This window comes from Limulus polyphemus, unplaced genomic scaffold, assembly GCF_000517525.1.
Source record: "Limulus polyphemus unplaced genomic scaffold, Limulus_polyphemus-2.1.2 Scaffold3095, whole genome shotgun sequence".
In the NCBI taxonomy this organism is placed as follows: Eukaryota; Metazoa; Arthropoda; class Merostomata; order Xiphosura; family Limulidae; genus Limulus; species Limulus polyphemus.
Window position 1 is genome coordinate 131,772 of NW_013668705.1, and position 6,968 is coordinate 138,739.

Here is a 6,968-nt window from a genome sequence, read left to right on the forward strand (position 1 = left end):
ATCAAGATTGATATTCCACTCATGGACCATGGACACGATTTTACCAATGGTAAGTTACCCCTTCTTTCACCTAACATTGCCATTTTTGGAGATTCTATTATTAAATACCTGTATCAACACTTTTCTTACGTTAAAGACCAACATGTTTTAATTAAATCCATTAGTGGAGCCACTTCACTTGACCTTTTAGACTGTATATCTTTACTGTAAAATACCTAATTCTTCATGTTGGAACTAACGACCTCAAATGGAACTCAACGACCGCTTATGAGTGTTTTAATGACCTACATACCTTACTGTTACACATTTTGACTCTCCGTACTGACCTTCGCATATGTTTCTCAAACGTTATTTACCATGCCGTTAATAGGCATACTAATGATCTCTTTCTAAGACAAGTCTGTACTTCTGACACTTTAAATCACAAAATTGACAAATTCAACGCTCTCACACATGACCTATGATGACGTAACCCACACTTGTCTTTCCTTTACAACACTAACTTGAAACTTGAAAGCAGGAGACATTTCTTAGCAAAAGACAGTTTACACCTTTCCTTCCAAGGAATCACTCCTTTATTACCAACTTTATTCTTCCTCGCCTACAAACTAATACTGAATACTCCAGCGTAAACCAACCAAACACCCATAGTCCTAAATCTCTTTCAATCTCTTCTATTCCCCATACCCATATCTCATTAAAAACCCTCAACCCGAAGAGCATACATCTGTATGCCACACCCCTACTACACTTCCAAACCCTGTTTCTCCTGGAACTGTCCCAAACTCTAATTGTGTTCCCTCGCCTAAATGTCTAACCTATGCTGAAGTTACAGCTTCCAATTTTATTTCTAGTAACCTTTCCCTAAGCCCTAAACCTGATACCCAATCCACGAAGCCTGCCTCAGTCACAACCTTTCAACACAAAGTACATACATCTGTATGCCACACTTCTATACTTCCAAATTCCATCACTACTTCCCCTGGAACTATTCCAAAGTTTACATTTGACTCTTCTCCTAAATTCTCTACTCATGCAGAAGTTACAGCTTCCACTCTTATTCCTAATAACCTTCTAGTAAACCCTGATCCTGATGACCTTCCAAACTTCACAATCTCTGAAACTTTTCTCCTTCCAAAAGCCGAATCTTCTGCACACCTTGAAAACAATCTTCCTTCTGGTATCCTCTATATTCCTAGCAATCCTCCATAAAGTTCCAAACCTGATAACTCTGAACCTTAGTGTCCCATAAAAAAATTTTCCACTCTCCTCAAACTAAACCTTCCCTCCATTACAACTTCCCAATCGTATTCTAATCTCAACCCTACCAAAACTTTCAAATGACTTAAAAAATTGAATGAAAAGAGACTGAGACATATTAACCATACTGACATTTTAGAACAGCATTTACAGTGTCAAACTATACCTAAGTCACTTAATTTGAATCCACCAGTTACAACAGAGTCCAATGACAAACAATTTCGTTTAGAATGGAAGAAAATCCTCCATTCCACCTCAGTTGCACTTATGAAGCTCACACAAGACTTCTGCTAATCCACAGTAGCTGATCTTGATAAGAACATTTCCATTATAAATTCCAAGAACACAATTTCTACTAATAAACAAAATAAACTTGATGTTTTTATTAACAAAACAAAAAAATATTTCGAAAATCATGAGATAAACAACAAGGAACAAACACATCATGATCTTCCACATAAAAGTAAAGGATTATCTCATCAAAATCTTACTGTCTGTTCACAACAAAATAACTTTAAACAAGCCCCTACTGATGCTACCTGTGAATCGTTGACCAATAACTCAAATAATACAAACTCGCACGTTCACTTGGCTCATAAAATAAGCTCTACTCCTGACTCAACCAATTCAGCTACTTCCTTGTTGGAGAGACCCAAACCCGAAAACACTTCCAATGTCGTACATCTGTCCTCTAAAACATTAACTGAAACTCAACACAACCTTCTTAGTAAAGGTCTCAACTTTTTTCCTTCCCCTAAGAACATAGATAATTTCGAAGTTATTTCCAACCTTCAAGAATTTGCACGCAGATTAAGACTTTGGGAATGTTTCCACAATAAAACCACTAACGCAAACGATATCGGTACACAGTTTAAAGAAAATCTTTAAAATCCACCTGGTCACCCCCAGTCAACAGAGAACCACACTTAGAGAGCTTTATTACTGCAATTGAGAATGAAGTAATTCAAGCCATTAACTCTGACTTGAACGTATGGAATAATCTCTCCTACAACGAACATGCTGCTCTAATTTCACTGAAACATGACAATGACATTATTATTAAAAAAGCTGACAAGGGCGGCGCCATTGTCATTCAGGACAACTCCAACTATATTAACGAAGCTTATCGACAACTTAATGACATAAACTACTATAAAAAAGTAAATTTCAACCCCACCCCGGAATTTGAATATATTTGAATAATTGAAAACAGGCTATGTAGTTTACAGAAAAACCAACACGTAATCCATGAAACTTTATAGTTCCTTTCACCTAAACACCCAGTTCCAGGTCGCTTTTACATGTTACCAAAGATACACAAACCTAACAATCTCGGTCATCCTATTATTTCCAATTGCGGTAAGCCCACCGAGAACTTATCTGCGTACGTTGATCATCACATCAAAGATATCCCTCCGTGTTTGACATCATATATTAAAGACACAACCCATTTTTTGAACATGATCTTTGACATTAACAACAACAAAAAATTACCTCCAAACACTATTCTCTGAACCATGGACGTTTTTTCTATTTGCACAAACATTCCCCACAATGAAGGCCTGAAAGCACTTGAATCTTCCCTTTTGAAACTTGACAAACCCAACATTCAGACTATTGTAGACTTATCTAAACTAGTTCTTACACTTAACAGGTTTGAATTCAATAATGAATTCTATATTCAAACAAAAGGCACAGTTATGGGGACAAAGATGGCACCAAACTATGCCAATGTTTTCATGGGAGACTTAGAGACGAGACTGTTGGAAAGTTATGAAGAGAAACCAAACATTTGGAAACGATACATAGATGACATTTTTTTCATTTGGGTAGGAGACGAAGACTCCTTATTATCTTTCTATAAACATGCAAATTCCTTCCACACTTCTATTAAATTTACTTTACATTACTCACTACTCAAATAAGTTTTTTAGATGTAAACCTGACATTAAAAGATGGTTTTCCACATACTGATTTGTACCGTAAACTGACTGATAGACCACAATACTTAGATTTTCAAAGCTGTCACCCTCCACACAACAAACGAAATATTACATTCAGTCAAGCACTTAGATTAAGGAAAATTAAAGAATCGTATATAGATTTATATTAGTCATTATATTGAAAAATTAGCTCAAAATGGACATATTTTTAGGAAAGAAGTTTATCCACGAATGTTAGGGTTTAGATCTATTGAGTGGCGAGTGCATCGTCATGAATTAGGCTTAGCACTTTGAACTGAAAGAATTTGATTTTTATATTCTTTTGCATTTAAATTAGCAGTTTTAAGTTTAATAATTTTATATTTAGTTCATAATAAAAATATGATTTGGTATTTAGAATGATAACCTAGTGTGACTTGTATGTACTACAAGTACCTCATTAGAATTTTATCTTTTTGCTTCTCCCTTCTTATTATCTTTACTTTGTACTAAGACCCACACTTCTTTTGTTGTTGCTTTATAATTAAAACAGTCTAACTGATATATATAAAAAGCTTATTCTGATATTTTGCAAAGGGTTTAAAACTCAGTGTACAAATGACAACAATAAAACCCATAAGTTGGTTGTGAAACAGACTAAACACATTCGTCTCAATAATACTGGGGAATCTGTGACATTTTCACAGTTGGGGTGTCAATACACTGAAGAGTTTAAGTTTCAAATTGCAACATAAATCTTGTCTATAATGAGAGGAATGTGACCAGGACTAATCTTTTAAATGTTGTAAAGTGATTTTCTTTGTGATTTATGGTGTCTGTATCATTTGGTAATCTCTTGTAACAGGATATATGATGTAACTGGGGTCAGGCAGTGTTATTCAAACCACCTGTACTGTAAACTATTACATACATTCACTAGTAGCAATTAGTTTTGTCTGTATAGTGAAACAACATACAATGACATGTGTTGAAATAAGCTTGTTTGAAAGTTCAAAGAAATAATATTCAAGTACAGAAAAGCTTTCTTACTATCATATGTACAGTAGCATTCAAATGCGCGTGCACTGGACTGAATGAGTGACTCCCAACAGGCGTACTACTATAACAGCAAATGTACGAAGTTCATGCTGCTAACCCCATGGTTTTTTCAGCACAATAAACAAAAGTATGGTTGCAGTGAAACATAAACTTGAAATAAAAATACATTTATGAAACAAAATTATTTTTTCATGTACATATATAAACGTGAAATCCTAGTTAAAAATAAAAAATACTCGTTTATTGATTAGGTTTACTTAGAAATATTATTTTTAGTCTTGAATATTACTTCAAACTGTAAGGAAAGTACGTGATTATTAAAATAATGTACCAAAACATAAAAGAAAGAAGTTCAAATTTGGAACAATTATAAATATCATAATCATATCTTATAAATACAATTTCCTAATGTAATTTTCCAAGATCATAATGCAAAAAAACTAAATTTATCAAAGTAACAAACTTTATGTTTCTTAAGCTACATGCATTTATGAAAGTTCTTATGAAGTTTCAAACAATTTCATCTACTAGTTTTATTGTTGAAACAAAATATAATAATAATATGAATAATGCTATGACATTTCATTGAATTCATTATTCAATATTATATAACACACCTACTATTTAATGATTGTGCATATAGAGTTACATCTAAAGTGTGATAGTGACCATTGACCAATCGCTGCCTTTCTAATCTATTAATTGTAATCTGTTAGGCACGAGTTGCTCATATACAAAATAAATAAATGGCTAATAAGGATATAGAAAACTTTTATTTAATGCAGGAAAGAAGTAACAATGTTTCAACTTCCTTAGGTCATTTTCTGGTTACAAAAGAAACTTGAAAGTGGTCACGTGTCATGAAAGTGGATCATTTATTTTAGTGAATTGGTCAGGTAACAGCAAACAAAACATCTTTTTTAAAGATGGCCTTACTAGGTGTTTTATACTGAAGTACTTAATGGATATACTTTATTTTTACATATTTTCAACGAAATGCAAATAAAAGTTAACTTCTTTGCATAGTTGAAAGGATTTATATCATTTAGGCAGAAACAAATATATGTTTTTTAATGATTGGCAAACTTTTTCATTTCATTTTTTAATTACCTTACTTACGTTAAAAAAAACAACTCTGCCTAGAGAAAAGCAGCCTCTGTATGGTTTTGTGTGCCTGAATGTCTCTCCAAGTTCAACATTTATGTACCTTTTATATTTTTTATTATTTTATATTTTGGAAATATGTGCAGGTGTTGAGCTGGAATCTATACAAATAATGAAATTAACTTTGACACATTATTAAAAAGCATGCATATAAAGTAAAGTATGACATGTGCCCTAAAGTTAATAAGCTGCATGGGTGCCACCCTGCCCTTTTTTCTTGCTGGATGTAACACTGAATGTAAGAATTTAAAAGAGAATAATGAATTCAATGAAATGTCATAACATTATTCGCATACCTAATGGATTTAGGTTACTATTATGGTGAAGTAAAACAGACTCTAAACACCATAGATAATAAATTATTTTGTTCATACTAAACATGAAAATGTATCATACAAAAATGCAAGACCTTTAACAAGCTGAAAATACAATTAATAGCATTATGTGGGTTTCTCCCTACAAACTTCCACAAGGCTGTTATACTAAAACTACAAAACTACTGATTTTTTTTTGTTGCTGAAAATAAACATATTACTGTGACATTTTTAAACTACAAATTGTTATATAAAGTTAATAAACTTTATTACACTAAAAACATCACCAATAAAGTACTTAAAAGAAAAGATCTCTACTTTCAGTTCATGTGTAAATTAATTGAATAGTTATTTCATTGTTAGAAATAAAATTATTTTCAAAATTATTATGTCAAACACATGATTCATGCAAGTTCCAAATTATGTTAAACACTGTTAGAGATCTGTACTTTAAGAAACTGTTACTCAAAACAGGAAATTCAAAATATTTTGGGGGTAGGGGTTCTTACTAGACCTCTACTAGAGCTACTGATAGATTTATATTACTTTCAGTGTTTACATATAAATAAACATTACTAGTAACTTTAGAAACAATATTAATTAGAAACTATACAAAGTTCATTATGAGTAGATATTGGGTTTTATCCTAGTGATTTCAAAGTTATATCTTTATTTCTAGTAATGTGGTTGATATGAAAATAAAAACAGTTAAGCATAAACATTTCAATTTTTATAATTAAATTTAAATAGTTATAATTATATTTAGAAAAAAATTATAAAGTCTACACCTAAATTCATATTCTAGTGTTTGTAAATTATAAACTCTACACCTAACTTAATATTTCAGTGTTTGTAAATTATAAAGTCAACACCTAAATTCATATCCAGGTTAAGTGGTTAACACACAGGATCATCTACAAAAGTTATAATATTTTCAAAACGATACCCAAAACTCGAGCGCTTTCAAATAGTTGACTATTCTTCAGGAGAATAAAGGGTTATGTTTAATGAGTGTGATGAGATATATAGGCTCGGATGTCGATGTCACGTAAACCGCATGTTCAATATGAGTTGGCCTTGAGAGCTAGCCAGTCATAACCTAGAGTTATTTGTGTCAGGTTTAGTTTTGTGCCAAAGGGGTGTGTAAAGTTTGTAAGTGACTTATGTGGGATAACAGTTAAGAATTATTAAGTAACTTCTATAAAGATAAAAATAAAATAAACAATAGAAATTAAATTAAATTTAAATG

The 6,968-nt window shown here is 32.1% G+C and overlaps 1 protein-coding gene across 1 annotated transcript in view; it reads right to left on the reverse strand.

Annotated features, from left to right (window-relative positions):
* The window catches only part of LOC106468642 (MAP kinase-activating death domain protein-like), a 138,202-nt gene that overhangs the window by 128,281 nt on the left and 2,953 nt on the right, over positions 1-6,968 (reverse strand). Inside the window, exon 2 of the mRNA XM_022396995.1 lies at positions 4,233-4,391. The gene's annotated coding sequence lies outside the window, so the exon portion shown is untranslated. The remainder of the gene's footprint in view (positions 1-4,232; positions 4,392-6,968) is intronic.